Genomic DNA, 15,326 nt, shown 5'->3' on the forward strand with positions numbered 1-15,326 from the left:
TTAACTCAAATAGAAACTATTCATATTATCAGTACAAATCTGAAAGCAGCCAATCAGCATCCAGAAAAGTTCTCCTGTCCAGTCAAACAGTGAAACAACACAATGTGATCACAGTGATCCTGTTCACACATTTACAGATTCTCACCTGCTGAACTCACTTCAGGGAGACTTTCTGACACTTTCCTGCTTCATGTGAAGAGAAGAAGCTGCTTGTTCTCCCTCATCAGTCCTGGTGTCTGTTTGAGCTGAGGAAAAGTCACATCCTCATAACTTCAGAGTCCAAAGTATGAAACATTAAAACCGCTCCAACCTGTTTTTGGTTTGTTGTTGTACTGCTGCTGTTAGTCAGCGAGGTGGAGATGGAGAAACAGAGCCGCAGTTAGAGTCCAACAGAAATAGTCCGGTAGGGATACAAAAGTCCAACAAAAAGAGGAAACACAGACTGAGCTCGACTTTATGAAAAACTAACAAAGTAACAAAGGAGAGAGAAAACAAAAGGCGAGACTGAACAAACAGGGAACCGAGAGAGAGACTGACTGAGAGACACCGGAGAACCTGAACGGATAATAAGAATAACAATAATAATAATAATAATAATAATAATAATAAAAACAAATAAAAATAGTGAATGAGAGCAGCAGGAACAATAAGAAGAAGCAGGATTCTCCGGCACTGAAGAGAAGTCCGAGGAGGGCTGATTGGCGGGAAATGCAGGACAGGTGTGCCTCATTAGGAGAGAGGACACGCCCACTGGGACAGAACACAGGGGGGAGGGGCCGGGGGACATGTGACTTTAGCAACAAGGAAGCAGCTGACATACACAACCTTTATCATTCAGCCTGTTTCAGTCCACAGCTGTACTCTGCTGTTTTTGTTGGTTTACCTCTTCCACAAAACTTCAGGCTGCTCCAAAGGGAGACATGAAGACTGTGCAGAGAGACTGCTGTGTCCTTTTAATGGGACTTCAGTAGAGGAAGTTAGATGAGGATCCAGTCAGACGCAAATTTATCAAACACAAATCACCCGACTACAAACTCGTAGCTCATTTGTAAAAAAATTGCCTTTTAAACATTCAGTGCCTCCATTTTAAAGCATTAAACTCAAAGTCAGATCATTCTTGATAAAGAAATGAAGAAAGGAATACTTCAAAATACAAATGTTTTTTTTTTTTTTTTTTCACTTTGTAAAAAAAATATGAAAATTTATAAAACGGTGAAATGAACATTTTGAAGTTAATTGAGCTTTATCAGTCAGACTGTATCATAATGATCCTGAACTTTCCACTTGCTTGTTAAGGATAATTAGATTGATAATAGTTTTTAATTTTTCCATTACTTGGTAAATTTTTGCAGCACACAGTAAAAACGAATGTTAAACATTAATATATAATATATATATTAATATATAAAATATGGTCTTTCATATTCCAAGGTACTGTGTGAACAGAAGAAAGTAAAGATTCAGATCATAAACAGTGTTCTACATTGCTCTGTGTGAGATTTGCATTTTTTCAACCTTTTTTTGCATTGCTTAAGTTGGATGAGGATCCAGTCAGGTCTAGCAAATCACCTGAGTACAAGCTCGCTGTTCATTTGTAAAAAAGTTTCCTTTTAAACATCCAGTGCCTGCATTTTAAAGCATTAAACTCACAGTCAGGTCACCCTTCTAGAAAGGAATACTTCAAAATACAAAAGTTTTGGGGGGAGTGATGTTTTCACTTTGTAAAAACATAGTCAAGCCTCCTTTTTAACAGTGCAGCAAACAGCCAGCAAATCAATAAACAGCTAATACAGTCTGATTGAAACTGTAATTGTAGCTGTGCAGAGAGATGTGTCAATGAAGAATGGGGAATCAAAAAGAGAAAAGAGTGTCATGTTTAACATGGATGTGTGTTAATCATCATGTGTTGATTCAAACAGCCTCTGAAAAAAGGGAGAGTGGCTAAAATAGGATTAATTCCAGAGCTTTGCACTTCTGTGCTGCTTGTATGTTCTTCCTGTAAAAAAAAAAAAAGGAGGAAATTGAACATTTCCAAAACGCCCGTCCTTGATATGAGAACACAGTGTTCATCATGTACCGGCCTGCCCGGTGTGTGGCTGGTTCAGCCCGTGTTGTGCAGGGTGCTCCTGACAGGTCTGGGCTCGTTCGGTCGTTCAGGCCTCGTTGGCGCAGTAGGCAGCGCGTCAGTCTCATAATCTGAAGGTCGTGAGTTCGAGCCTCACACGGGGCACAGCTTTAGTTAATAATGAGGAGTTAGGAGAACCTCAGTTCCTTCAACACTCTCTGGTTTACATGACTTCTATGACATAGACAAGTATAAAGAATCTCATAACAGGTGTGATCTCACTCTTCCAGTTTAAAGGCACAACAGCTTGTGTTTTGATAAGCTGTTAACTCGCAGAGTGCGGCTGCATTTCTCTCGTCCAGACAGGGATTTCCAACATTTACGACAGGTTTTCTCCGAAACTGCAAAACTCCGACATTTCAAACTTCAGGATGTGTTAGAAAACTAAATCACCTATTTAATCATTACAGATGTAACACAGGAAATGATAATCACAATGTTTAAATCGAAAATTGTCCGCTCTGACAAATTATCCGGCAATAATTTAGTGGAAATGTGACGTAGTCACCAGATTTTTCTCTGTTCTGGGGAGTATTGCTTGCTGAAAGTGGTGACGTCATTTAGTGCGTTTACATTCATCCGATTCTGAGTGTTACATTTGTCCCGTGTTACTTTACTAACACTGCCATGTTTGAGTTGAAATAAGTTCAGTGACTCTTTAAAATGATCGCGGTACTGATGCTAATCCCGCTAGCAGGTCTATGGCGTTTTCTATTGCAGGTAAGCATTAAACTAATGTTGGGTTAAAGTTGGGTAAAATGCTATTTTAAATATTTAATTTGTGGTTTTATTCTGTGGATGAGAAAGTTACTCTTTCATTTTATTATTCTCACTTTCGGTCTATAAAAGCCGAGTCCAGTCGAGGAGAGCCGAATCTTCAGAGAATCCGTGCAGACAGGGGGGTTATTTTGATGGACACACCATGAGGCCAATCACATGAGAGGACAAACTGATGTTTTCACAATAATATTCAGCTGGTACATTGACATAGATATGAAGTTTTACAGGTGACCAAGAAGAGACGTTTTCTTTGCTCTACAACGTCACTTTGTGAAAATAACATGTCTGTGGTTGTTCTCTGATCCCTCCTTCGTTTCTTCATGTCTTCTGTTTGTGTCTCTCTCTCGGAGTGATGTTGTTACTGAAGCCGACTCTGACCCCTCACTGAGCGGGTTGGTGCGGAGAAACACTCCGTTACCTCCGACAGCTGAGCGGTATCGCTTCTCGGCCTTTTGGCTAAGATCAAGTGTAGTATCTGTTCTTATCAGTTTAATATCTGATACGTCCCCTACCCGGGGACCATATATTAAATAGATTTTTGGAACAGGGAGATGGAATAGGGGCTTGCTCCGTCCACTCCACGCATCGACCTGGTATTGCAGTATCTCCAGGAACGGTGCACTCCCTCTGTGTGTTCAATACAAGTCCTGTTCAGCTCAACATCACCTTAAACACATGATGTTGTCTTCATGTGTGTAACGCTGAGTGTACAGAGTGTTCATGTTCAGTTTATGGTTTTAGAATCAGTGATGCATTCATGTAGAAACATCAGTTTAATGTTGCAGCTGATTTCATCAGGTTATATTCTGCTGACCAGACTGAATCAATAAAGTTTTGTTTCAACACGTCATCGTTTAAATGTTGGTTGTATTTTGCATTTGTCAGCTGAATCCACAGAGTCACTGAAATGATGAAGTAAATCCAGGAAAGGAAAAACATTTGGCTCTGAATCTCAATGTAGATTTGAACAAAGAGCTCCAGCTGAAGAAAACAATGCTGTCTGTTTCCAGATGATGAAGAACTCAGTTCTCAGTTGATGCAGATTTTTACAGAACAACATCAACAACTAACGAGACTGTGTGACGTCACTGGAGATCAAAGGCATTTCCTGTCTTTCATTGATCACCCACGCGACACAAATGGATGAGCGCATGCGCACAAAGACGCACAGAAATGTCCCTGGACTGATTATTGTAAATTTGTGTTATTGTTTTATCTGATAAGTTAAGGACCATAAACTTTCTATAAAAGTGGATGTGCTGGTTTAAAAGAACTGAGACTTCCACCTGCAGTCTGTCTAATGACCACCAGGGGGCTTCACTGGTTGGAAAATGAAGTCAGAGTGTATTGAAGTCTGTGGGGTTTCATAACAAAAGCAAAAGCAGTGAAAGCTCCTTGATGGTCACATATGTCTCCGGGGACATGCAGGATCCTGGTTAGTATAGTGGACAGTATCTCCGCCTGTCACGCGGAAGACCGGGGTTCGATTCCCCGACGGAGAGCACGTGTGTTTTTCTATAATATGTCATTAACCAGAGTGATTGAAATAAACACAATTGCCACACTCGCGTGGCATAATATTATAATTCCCTCAGTGGACTCTGGGGAAAAAGAGCTGGAAGCTGTACTTGCTCACAACAATGAAGGTGCCCTGTCCTTTGAGGAGGAAACTATCCAGGCTGGAGAATGCTGAGTGATGGGAGTGTTGTTGTGGCTGAGTGGTTAAGGTGATGGACTAGAAATCCATTGGGGTTTACACATTACTGGAAAAAAGTGATAAATGACATTCTCCATGTTTTCCTGTAAATCGGTGCTGCTGAAAAACTCCTGACATCTTCCAGCTAAATGATGAGACATCCAGTGTGTTAGAAGACCAGAGGATGGTTTCAATCCATCGACCTCTGGGTTATGGGCCCAGCACGCTTCCGCTGCGCCACTGTGCTTTTGTCCACACGGAGACAAAAAATGCCCGGATTAGCTGATTAGTTTTCATTGACTGGAGCCTTAATCCAGCACCATGGACCGCTTGGCCACACTACCACTGTATGACTGTCTAAATTCATGCTGGATGTTCACCACCCACTTCTCCAAAGTCCAACAGTGAAGGTTTCAAATCCAGTTCAGTCCAAATAGTTCCAGTTTTGTTGTTGCTTCTGTTAGCAGAACTCAAAGGTATCTGGCAGGACCATGATTGTCATTAACAGAGTGCACTCTACTGTGGAGGTCATGACAAAAAAGTGGGAGGAGTCTTTGATTTCTTTGATGTCATTAGAACTTTTGTGACATCACAGAATCAGCATCTCCTTTGATGGTTACTGATGGAACGTTTGTTGTGTGTTTTTTTTTTATTAACCTCATTATTTACACACAGCACATTCAGGACATTAATGTGACAGTTTATTTTAAGCTAAAGAAACTTTGGTAAGAGTCATGATGGTCAGCCACATATGTTGGGGGTATTTTAAGATCCAAAATACATCCCTGTACATCAGAGTACAGGGATGAATAGAATAGGCCGTGACAAACAGGAGGAAATGCTCCTTTTCATTCATCCTTTCTTTATGGACTACAAAGATCTGACATTCAAAAACACCCACACTACACCCTGAGACATCATGAGCAAACACCAGCTGCTGTTTTTACCCAGGTGGCTGCTACATGCAGTGAAGCAGTGCTTTGCTCTCAGTGGAGTTCCTGCTCATCACTACCTGTATTACAGCTTTTGCTTGCAGTTTCTGGACAAGACAAAGTGGTTGTTGCTGTGTTGAGCAGATGGAAATGTGGTGATTGACAGCTTCTCACAGGAGACAAACTTTGGGAAGATATTGGCGACATAACACTAGAACTTTCAGAAAGAGGCATGCTCATGGTAGGTCCATTGAGAGGACATCCCCCAGTTACCAGATAATTTGAACCTGACGTGCACAGCCTTCTCATCTGGAGTGAGACACGCTACCATTGCACCACAGAGTCTTCTTCTAACACAGTTCATTAAGTTCATTAACAAAATTAAACTGTCACCATAAGGCCTTGTAGACCTACAAACTTGGAGAGCACCAGCACTGATCCCAACAGAATTTTAACACAGAGCCTTCAGATGTGCAGTCAGCCTTACTGGAATTCAGATATATTTTTTACCTGTTGACTTTATCATATCATCATTATCATTTGACGTTATGAACCCCAGACTCTTCAACTTAATGTATTGTATATCCCCTCCTCCTGCTCTCAAAATAGTAGTCAAAATAATTTCATAAAGAGTTTGGTCTAGACCTTCTGTATTTGATCAGGGCTTTGCTGTAACTTCATTATGATGTTTTGAAGTGTGGTTTAAAAAATGGGGGTGGGGGCAAAACACTAGGAGATTTTTGGTTTTAAGTAGCATTCAATGGCTGTTGTTTTGTCATCACATATATGTTTGTGTTCAGTTAGTAATTTGGTAGGATGACTACGCTGAGGGGATACTTGAGAGATCAGAGTGTTATCTTGTCTAACACTCTTTTGAGTGAGGGAGGGAGAGAGGAAACACAGGAAGCACTTCCTGTGCTTCATTATCGACGTCGGAGATGCCAGAGACTGAACTAGGGGGTCACTCCAAACACATCTGGGCAGCTTCAGCCAGTTTCCTCATCAGAGAGTGCCGGCTAGGTCCATATGTCAGGATGGCCGAGTGGTCTAAGGCGCCAGACTCAAGGTTAGCTCCTTCCTGCACTAAAGGGCATTCTGGTCTCTGAATGGAGACGTGGGTTCAAATCCCACTCCTGACAAAGTCTTTTGTAAAATATGTGAACCAAACTCTTCCAAAGATGATGGTGCAAAATCATCTCTAGTGTGAATACGGTGGAAGACTGAAGATCTTCCCTCTTCAGCTAGTGCAGCTTCAGTATGGCATTGTTATTGTTGTAATGATGTCATCTTCAAATACTACAGACTTTGGATAGTGAACCTCCTACCTGGTACACCCCTCAGGTGCATGATAACTTATTTATGTCACGGGGTCAATCACCATCGTCCTGAATGTGCTGTGTGTAAATAATGAGGTTCATCAAAACAAAGTCAGAACCAGAGCTCAGGCTGTTGGTACACAAACAAAGAAAGGCATACTGCTGCTGAAAATCTCATGTAGTGTGTATAAATAGCAGAGGATGGTTTCGATCCATCGACCTCTGGGTTATGGCCCCAGCACACTTCCGCTGCGCCACTCTGCTCGCTGTGTTCAGGGTGCAGTGTCCTCTGGAGATTTGTGTAATTTTTAACCACCACATCCACTTTCTCTCTCTTCCACCTGCAGTCTATCTAATAACCACCAGGGGGTGGCTCCACTGGTTGGAAAATGAAGTCAGAGTGTGTTGAAGTCTATGGGGTTTCATACAGACAGAGAGGAGAGAGAGAAGAAATCAAGTTTTGAGAGGTTGCATGTGGCCAGTATGGGGCTTGAACCCACCAACTTGGCGTAAACTGAATATAACTGGCCAGTAACCAGGGTCATGGACAGGCCAACCACTGTCCATGACTTGTTCTTAGAATATGTCAAACAATGTGTGTGAGTGTATCTACTGTAACAGACCGACTGTAGCTGAATAGATAGAACGGTTTCATCCTCCTCCACCATTGGCACCATTGGCATGAGATCTACAGGATCTCAAGCTAAATTTCAGACACACAGTTAAACTGCAATGGCCGGGAATCGAACCCGGGTCAACTGCTTGGAAGGCAGCTATGCTCACCACTATACCACCATTGCATGCAAAATGGTGAGCATCCACTCCGAATGGACACGAAATGGTACCGTTTGTTTGCGCCGTTTGTTTGCGCTGCAAAAATTCTTATTTGTGCTGCTGCGGTTTTATCGGTGTTAGACATTTTAATTTCTGGTGATGAAGTCACACAGCCCCCCATGTTCTCCAAATGGACCCAAAGTGCAGTTGTCACCAAATTTATCAAACAGTAATGTAAGATGTTCAATCTTAAATAATTACATAGCCTACCAGACAGCAAACCTCACACAGCTCCATAGTGGAACAGTTAGCACCCTTATTGACTGAAAGGCAACAGATGGGCTCGTCTGGGATTTGAACCGGGGACCGCTCGCACCCTAAGCGAGAATCATACCCCTAGACCAACGAGCGATGTGGAATGTGGAGTTCATGACAAAAAAGAGTCTTTCATCCCTTTGATGTCATGATGGAACATTTGTGGCGTTTTTTTTTTTTCATTATTTACACACAGCAAATTCATGTGACAGTTAATGTGACAGTTTATTTTATGCTAAAGAAACTTTGGTAAGAGTCATGATGGTCAGCCACATACGTTGGGGGTATTTTCAGATCCAAAATACATCCCTGTACATCAGAGTGGTGCTGCTACGGAGTGTTGCATCAGTGGCCACCATCACTTCAAGTAACCCAAATGGGAAAGATCCTTATTGACAGCATTGTTGCGCTTTGCTACATCTGAACTAAAGATACAAATAAAATAATCTAGGCTTTTATTTTGAAATGCTTGTATGGTGCGACTGCTCTTGTTCTTTCTGCAGCTCAAAGCATCAAGGAGTTGAAACGCAGCATAATGATAAAAATAAACAGTCTGTATTTTTTGGGAATTTTTAGTTCTGTCTCTGCATCAACACCATGAACCACAAAATTATCATTGCAATCAAGAGAAACAGTAATTTTGTGGTTGTTGCTGATACACTGACCTCCTTGACCTCCTTAATTTTGTAACCTCTGCCATGAATGAAATCTTGAATTCAGAAATCCATCCCTAAGACTTCCCTCTCCTTTGTACAGCACACATTTACTTTGAGATAGTGTTGTGTTGCCTTTGTGCAAAATTACTGCCCGTAATAGGACAAATTTTCATTCTATGCTGAAGATCCCTCATCCTAAGTATCCACTAAGTCATGACATAGCTCACTTGGGAGAGTTTTAGACTGAAGATGGAAAGGCTCCTTGTTTTTGGCATCAGAGGTGGTCCCTGAGGGAGTTCAGTAGAGATGAAAGAAAAGCAGCTTCTGTCAGAAGTGGGATTTGAACCCACGCCTCCAGGGGAGACTGCGACCTGAACGCAGTGCCTTAGACCGCTCGGCCATTCTGACGACGGATGCTGAACAATTAACAGCTTCGTGGTTGGGCAGTTATGTATTACAGGTTATACCATATTTAATGGTTCTGGTGAAACCAAAGTAGAGGAAAGACTACATCAACATGTAGTGGTTGTAATCAGCTTAAAAACAAAGTACGTCCCTGGGTGGGCTCGAACCACCATCCTTTCGGTTAACAGCCGAACGCGCTGACCGATTACGCCACAGAGACACATTGACTTCTCCATGTTCCAGTCTGCAGTTCCCGCTAGAATTATCCTAAATGTTGCTTGAGCCAACTACTGTCTGCTGTTCTGGAACCGGATACTCAGAGTTCAAATCCTGGACGAGCCCAGCTGTTGCCTTGCAGTCGTCAGGGGAGCTAACTCTTTTTATATGGAGCTGTGTGAGGTTGGCTGGTTGTGTTATTTGCAGTATCTTGTAAAGTGAAGCAACAGTAACTTTGTGGCTCATGCTGTGCTGAGGAGAGGGGAAATTAGTGATTGACTGCTTTTCACAGGAGACAAACTTTGTTAAAGCAGCCTGTGTTTAAATCCCAGCAGTTCCTTGTAGGTGAAGTCAAATGTTGTTGAAATAAACTACTTTCGGGTTTTTATCAGCTGTAGGTCACAATGATCAATATTAAAAGAAATAAACACTTGAAATATGTCACTGTGTGTAACGATGTCATAAAATATATTATTTTTACTTTCTGAATGGAATAAAATGAAATAAATCAAATTATATTATTTCAGTGTAATCACATGCACCTGAAATGTCTTTCTTCAGTCTGTCGTTTTTCCTGAACCACAGAGGCTCTGAGCTGCTGCAGCAGGTGAAAAGACAAACTGTTTCATGAAGCCTCCTCTCTGCTCAGGGTTGGATCACTGTTTTGGGGGGAGTGGAGTTACTGTTATATGTAGTCACTAAATCAGAAGACAGAGGTTCCACCAAGACTTGAACTCGGATCACTGGATTCAAAGTCCAGAGTGCTCACCATTACACCATGGAACCACAGGACTGCTAGCTGATCTTTATCAAAGGTGCTGGCTCGAGGTTCCAGTGTCGAGGGATGTCATTGATGGAGCCAAACCGTCTCCACTTCTTATATGGTGAATGTGTGTTCTGTGTTTTTTTTTTTTCTTTTGCAAGAAAATGTAAAATAAAATAAAACTTAAAAGTGAGCTGAAAGAAAAGGACCTGTTCTGTCTTAAGTGTTGATGATGACTTTTTGTGTGTGTGGGGGTGTTTTGTTTTGAATGTCTGATCTTTGTTGTTCATAAAGAAAGGCATTAACAAAGCCCCACCTGTCATGTCTCTATTCCCCACCAGTGGGGTGGAGCCCACACTTTAAGAACGGCGGCCCTATAAGCATCCAACAGCATCACTGAGTCACTGAGCACAGTGACAACTGTACACATTACTGGAGAAAGTGATAAATGACATTCAGCCACTGTGTTAGAATAGCAGAGGAGGGTTTCAATCCATCAACTTCTGTATTATGGGCCCAAAACACTTCCACCGCTCCACTCTGCTCATAGCAGGCTGTGCTGCAGTCTCTTCTGGATCTGTGGGTTCAAATCCTCTGTGCTGTGCTGTGACCCAGCTTCTTTGTCTGAGGGCCCTCTTAGGAAAGATCCTTACTGATGAATTTGTTTTGCTTTAAGTCACATCTGTCCTCATTCAACTGATTCATCAATTAAATGTTGGTAGAAACTGTTGGTTTGTTTGGCACCTTGACATTTCCTGATTAGCTTTTTATCTCTCATTAATTAAAAAAGACAGTCTTCTAAAGGACACACCACAGGTACTAAAATCCAGGATTGAACCAGAGACTCTACCAACTGAGCTGTTTCTGCACAGCACACAGTGGAAATGACTTCTCATTGTTGCTTCCATGGCCTGGAAGTGGAACTAAAGGTGAGAAGCTCCAACTCACCACCTTCAGATTATGAGACCGACACGCTGCCTGCTGCACCAACGAGGCCTGGAACCCAGAGTAAGTAAAAGAGTGAGATGGAGGAGAGCTGTCAGAGTTTCAGTATAAACATACATCATACAGCCCTGACCACTGTTGTATCCAGGCAGAGCTGACTGCTGCTTTTCATGGAGAGCAGCTGAGTTTTACATTCCAGAAAATTGAACCCAGGCCTCCCGCCTGGAAGGTGAGAATTCTACAGATGAACCACCAATGATGACGGACCACCACTACACCATCAAAAGACTTGAACACTTGTTGACGCATTGTTTTTTTTTAGAAACATGACAGCTAACCTAAGCTGATCACAGAGAGTCTCTTGAACGGCTCTTTAATATGAATGATGGGAACCAAGTCACACTTTCAGGCCCCCCTCCTTTTTTTATTAGTGCCTCGGGTCCCTCTGTGCCATCAAATAAAATTTTGTGAAGGATAACAAAAGTAAGACACAAAAGGTGAACTGTGATGGCAGTAATCAAGGTGTGAACACAGTCGTGCAACTCTTCAGGGAAATACACAGAACAGTCTGTCTTTTCTGGACATGTTTGGTGTGTAGCACAACACAACTACACAGCTCAGCTACTTGTTGACTGACAAAAACAACAGCAAGCCATATCTGAGGCTCTAACTCAGATATGCTACAGTTATTCCTTTCTGCATAAATGATTTTCTTTGGGGTTGTCCTGTTCAGAAATTCAGTAAAAAATTATGATGATTTGCTATTTTAAATTTGTACAGATCAGCTACAACAACACAACCCTAATCCCTAATCACTGCAGTTAACAGTCCTCTCACCATATGCTAACGGTCCTCGTGAATTTAAGAGGATCGTTGTCTGTTCCTGATGGACTAAATGTGTTCTTCATTACAAACCATTACCAAGACCATTGAAACCGCCCGAACAAAGTAGGCAGGCAGCTGTGGGAGTGGTTTCATTCAGGTATAAGATAAATTCAGGTAGAAGCATGAAAGGGAGTCCATTGGAACGATGACACAACTGGAAAGTTGCTGCAAAGACTCTTGAGGAGAAGATCCTAAGTGAGGTAAAAATTAAAGCTTAATGTGACTTAGTCAATTCAATTGCTCTCTTTTTCCACTTTCAGTGTTAATTGACAAAAACAACAGTAAGTCTTGGAGCCATGTTTTCTTCAGATCTAACTCGGATCACTCCAATCAGAGACACTGATGAAGTCTTTGTGCATAAGTGCTTCTCTTTGGGGTTGTCCTGCTTGGAAATTGGACAAAAAAAATGAGGAATGCTATTCTGTCTTTTATTCAATCACCAGGACAACAAGTTTTATAATTTTATCAATTGGGGGTTGAGAAAGTAGTCTGAAAGTCACAAAAGTTACCTTAACTTGAGCACTGACTTGACTGTTGAATTCAGTAAGTGCTACTTGTTGGAGCAGTGCTGACTGACAAAGACAACAACTTCTTCTTAGAATACAATACTGATCATTTCAAATAAAAAGACGGAAGACTTCCTGTTGTACAAGTGCTTCTCTTTGGGGTTGTCCTGGATGGAATTTGGACAAAAATTAATACATTTCGTCAGATCAGCTGAATTAATGCATTTGTCACCAACGTTTCCCCAACTGAAGCACAGACTTCTGTTCTGAGAGCAGTAAGTGCTATTTGTTAGGGTAGTGTTGGTGATTTCAGAGGTCAATCACAAGTCAGCAAGTTTTATCAATGATATGGAGGGTGGAGGGTTAAGAAAGTAGTTAGAAAGTCACAAATGTTACCTTAAAGGGCATATTGCAGGTTAATGACCACATTGAATCAATGTTTAAAAAAATAATATAGGAAATGTTTTGATAAAGTGTCTCATACTGATAATATCCGTATATTTGCTGCACACAACTGATGGTCTTTTGTCCCTCAGCTGGAAAGTGAAGGAGCTAAAATGTCCACAGCAGAAGTCCTGTGGGGTTTTGTCACCGACAGACTCGCCGCCGCCTCCCGGGAGATCTTAGCGGCCGTGGACAGAATGGTAGCCGGATATGAGGAGGAGGCTTCGGGCTTCAGGCAGGAGATCGACCTGCAGAGGAGCCAGCTGGAGCTGCTGCAGCCCCGAGTCCTGATCCACAAAACGGGTCGGTTGTTTTTATGAGTGAGAAAGGCTGAGGACTGTATTTGGCAGATGTAGAATGAAGCAGCTGGAGGAATAACTGTGTTCATATTGTAGCTAATAAAGAGGATTCATTATTGAATCGTTTCCTCCAGATGTTCAGCAGCTGATGGTGAAAAAAGAGGTTCCTCCTGAGTTCACCTCCAGTCCGGATCCGGAGGATTCAGAGAGTCCAGTCCTTAAACAGGAACAGGAGGAGGACCAGGTACCAGGACTGGAGGAGACCAGGAACCCTGTGAGGCCGTTTCAGGTGAAGAGTGAGGATGAAGAGATGAATGAACCGGCCAGGAGCTGTGATCCACAGAGTCCTCTTCAACCAGATCCAGATCCAGATCCAGAGGAAGAGGTCTCAGACTCCTCTGATACTGAAATCAGTGAAGATGATTATCATGAAACCAGAGTGGCCCAGTCAGATGTGAAAATACATGAAGGTGATGCAAATGTTAGAAAATGTGACAGCAATGAAAAACCCATCAGCTGCTCTGAGTGTGGGGAAACGTTTAAAAAAAAGTGGGATCTGAAGAGTCACAAGGTAGTCCACACAGGAGAGAGACTGTTCTGCTGTGATGTTTGTGGGAAAATTTTTTTGCAGAAGGCCAATCTGAGGCTTCACATGGTAGTTCACTCAGAAGAGAGACCCTTCACCTGTGATGTTTGTGGGAAAAGGTTTAAACTACAGAAAATCCTTAAAGCACACATGGTAGTCCACACAGAAGAGAAACTCTTCAGCTGTGATGTTTGTGGGAAAAGGTTTAAACTACAGAAAATCCTTAAAGCACACATGGTAGTCCACACAGAAGAGAAACCCTTCAGCTGTGATGTTTGTGGGAAAAGGTTTAAACAACAGAAAATCCTTAAAGCACACATGGTAGTCCACACAGGAGAGAGACCCTTCATCTGTGATGTTTGTGGGAAAAGGTTTAAACTACAGAAAATCCTTAAAGTACACATGGTAGTCCACACAGAAGAGAAACCCTTCAGCTGTGATATTTGTGGGAAAAAATTTAAACTAAGGCGAAACCTGAAATTTCACATGGAGGCCCATACAGAGGGGAAACCGTTTGGTTGTGACAAATGGTAAGAAGAGAAAGACCGAAGCAGGTGACTGCAGGATCTTTGCTGGTTGACCAAAAGTAAACTGTAACATGTTTGGTAATTTGTTTTTACTTTTGCTTTGTTGTTTTTTGTCCTCACTCATTTGTGTTTGAGTCAGTGACATATATACCAGAAAAAAAGGTTTTGTCAACGAATTTCAATAAAACGCATAAAAAATGTTGACTTTTGTTCTGCTAATTCATCTTTATATAAACATGTGTTTTTGTTTTTTGTTTTTTTTATTTGCAATCAGAAATTATGTGACAATTTGTTGTATTATGCCTAAAATATGCTGTGATATGAAAATAATATAAACTGAAAATGGATTAAACCTGTAAGTTACTCACTTTATCAAAGTCATTTATCAGAACTAAACGGTGATCCATTGTAGTTTTGTGAAAATGAGCATTGAGCATTATTTTCTAAATCATCGCTCAAAGTGAGACCTATGCTGTCGGTCTATCAACATATTTTCTACTTATTGTGACATACTTTGCTATAAAGTTCTCCCAATATTTGTCACTCTGTGATGCTGTTTTCTATGTATTCCATGAATGTTTTCAGATTTTATCATTCATAACAGACTCTGGCTGGCAGAAATGAGATCCACAGGTCACAGTAAGGTCACAGGGATGCTCTGGTACCGAAGAGAGCTCATAAAAATATCACTTGAGCAGAAAACAGGAACCAACAGAATGTCAAAAAAAAAATCTGCATCAGTGAAACATTCATTCATATGTGAGGACATCAAGTATCTTGTGACACCCATGAATATGTGCTCACACTATACAGTTTAATTGTTTCAGTTTTGATGTGTTTAATGTGACAGCAGAGCCTTTTTTCAGTTAATTTTGGATATTTGGAGTCAATTCCTGGTTTTGGGGGCATCACCTCTGTAGTCAGTCGGTTTGATGAGGCTGCTATTCAACTCTCACCATCAGTGCAACACATTGCCTGTTGCCTGTCTCATCATTTTTCCGTTCTTTGGAGAACAGATTTAATCTGTCTACAAACCTGAAGCCAGGGTCTGTTCCATGAACACGACATGCTGATGTTCGCACAGTTGTGCTGTCCTTTTCCTCGACTTTGGTTTCACCAGAACCATGAAATATTGTTTGAGAGTTTGTGAGGTTGG

General features: G+C 41.6%; 8 non-coding genes across 8 annotated transcripts; 4 read left to right on the plus strand and 4 right to left on the minus strand.

Annotated features, from left to right (window-relative positions):
- Positions 1-2,157: 2,157 nt before the first annotated feature.
- On the plus strand, positions 2,158-2,230 carry trnam-cau (transfer RNA methionine (anticodon CAU)). The gene has a single exon. It is a non-coding gene; the product is annotated as a tRNA-Met (tRNA).
- A 1,111-nt stretch (positions 2,231-3,341) lies between these two features.
- On the plus strand, positions 3,342-3,532 carry LOC115057673 (U2 spliceosomal RNA). Its single transcript, XR_003841936.1, has one exon. It is a non-coding gene; the product is annotated as a U2 spliceosomal RNA (small nuclear RNA).
- An 803-nt stretch (positions 3,533-4,335) lies between these two features.
- Positions 4,336-4,407, plus strand: trnad-guc (transfer RNA aspartic acid (anticodon GUC)). Its single transcript has one exon. It is a non-coding gene; the product is annotated as a tRNA-Asp (tRNA).
- A 2,154-nt stretch (positions 4,408-6,561) lies between these two features.
- Positions 6,562-6,672, plus strand: trnal-caa (transfer RNA leucine (anticodon CAA)). The gene is made up of 2 exons: positions 6,562-6,599; positions 6,627-6,672. It is a non-coding gene; the product is annotated as a tRNA-Leu (tRNA).
- Positions 6,673-7,577: 905 nt separating this feature from the next.
- Positions 7,578-7,649, minus strand: trnag-ucc (transfer RNA glycine (anticodon UCC)). Its single transcript has one exon. It is a non-coding gene; the product is annotated as a tRNA-Gly (tRNA).
- Positions 7,650-8,919: 1,270 nt separating this feature from the next.
- Positions 8,920-9,002, minus strand: trnal-cag (transfer RNA leucine (anticodon CAG)). The gene has a single exon. It is a non-coding gene; the product is annotated as a tRNA-Leu (tRNA).
- A 143-nt stretch (positions 9,003-9,145) lies between these two features.
- trnan-guu (transfer RNA asparagine (anticodon GUU)) lies at positions 9,146-9,219 on the minus strand. The gene has a single exon. It is a non-coding gene; the product is annotated as a tRNA-Asn (tRNA).
- A 710-nt stretch (positions 9,220-9,929) lies between these two features.
- On the minus strand, positions 9,930-10,001 carry trnaq-uug (transfer RNA glutamine (anticodon UUG)). Its single transcript has one exon. It is a non-coding gene; the product is annotated as a tRNA-Gln (tRNA).
- Between the last annotated feature and the right edge of the window lie 5,325 nt (positions 10,002-15,326).

Source organism: Echeneis naucrates, chromosome 2 (assembly GCF_900963305.1).
Source record: "Echeneis naucrates chromosome 2, fEcheNa1.1, whole genome shotgun sequence".
In the NCBI taxonomy this organism is placed as follows: Eukaryota; Metazoa; Chordata; class Actinopteri; order Carangiformes; family Echeneidae; genus Echeneis; species Echeneis naucrates.